This window comes from Nanorana parkeri, unplaced genomic scaffold, assembly GCF_000935625.1.
Source record: "Nanorana parkeri isolate BGI_ZX_2015 unplaced genomic scaffold, ASM93562v1 scaffold1291, whole genome shotgun sequence".
Lineage (NCBI taxonomy): Eukaryota > Metazoa > Chordata > Amphibia > Anura > Dicroglossidae > Nanorana > Nanorana parkeri.
Window position 1 is genome coordinate 94,596 of NW_017307559.1, and position 731 is coordinate 95,326.

A 731-nucleotide genomic window follows, 5' to 3' on the forward strand; every position below is an offset into this window, starting at 1 on the left:
GGGGGGGGAACCCGTTTCCCTATGCAATGTTTTGAAACATTTATTATCACCCCGGTTACCGGATCGTAGAAGCAATCTGGCCACAGCCGAGCCGCCAAAAATCGCATCTACTGGAAAGCCGGTCGCTGGCTCGACAAAGCGGAACAGACTCTCGGTAGCCACCGGGAGTCTGTGTAACCCCTTCCGAATTCATGACAGGATTATCCCATCATAGGTCATGAAGGGGTTAAAGAGGAACAGCACGTCTCACTCCCCACCCACGCCTTTTTTTGGGTAACCTTTTGCACCTGTTGGGACAGGGTCATTCACATAGTCACCTTCCCAAAGATCATATGCCACAGCTCGGGTTCTGCACCACCATCTTGGTCTTTCTCAGTCATCAGGAGCCAACTGTCTCTTCCAGGTTAAGGCAGCCACTCACATGTCTGCCCACCACTGGCGGAGTGGATGGCTTGCGTTTGGCAAGCTTTTATAGAATATAGTTAAAAAAAAGAGAACCTTTTCATCCCATAGCTCTCTTTAGGGCCACAGGAGGATATATACTAACCTCCTCCGATGACCCAAAGCTCAGTATATAGTGGGCTATTGCATTACAAAAAATTCAGCGGCGTCACAAGGAGGGTGCGGCCTGCACCCGGGTGACACCATTGGAGGGGTGAAACCAAAATGACAGTCATTTTGGTGTCACCCCCCCCCCCCCCCCCTAAAAAGGGGCGGCGGGGCTGGGGGCC

General features: G+C 52.1%; 1 protein-coding gene across 1 annotated transcript in view; it reads right to left on the reverse strand.

The window, feature by feature from the left end:
- LOC108797531 (non-structural maintenance of chromosomes element 3 homolog) overlaps window positions 1-731 on the reverse strand; it is a 16,084-nt gene that overhangs the window by 11,348 nt on the left and 4,005 nt on the right. The window lies entirely within an intron of this gene.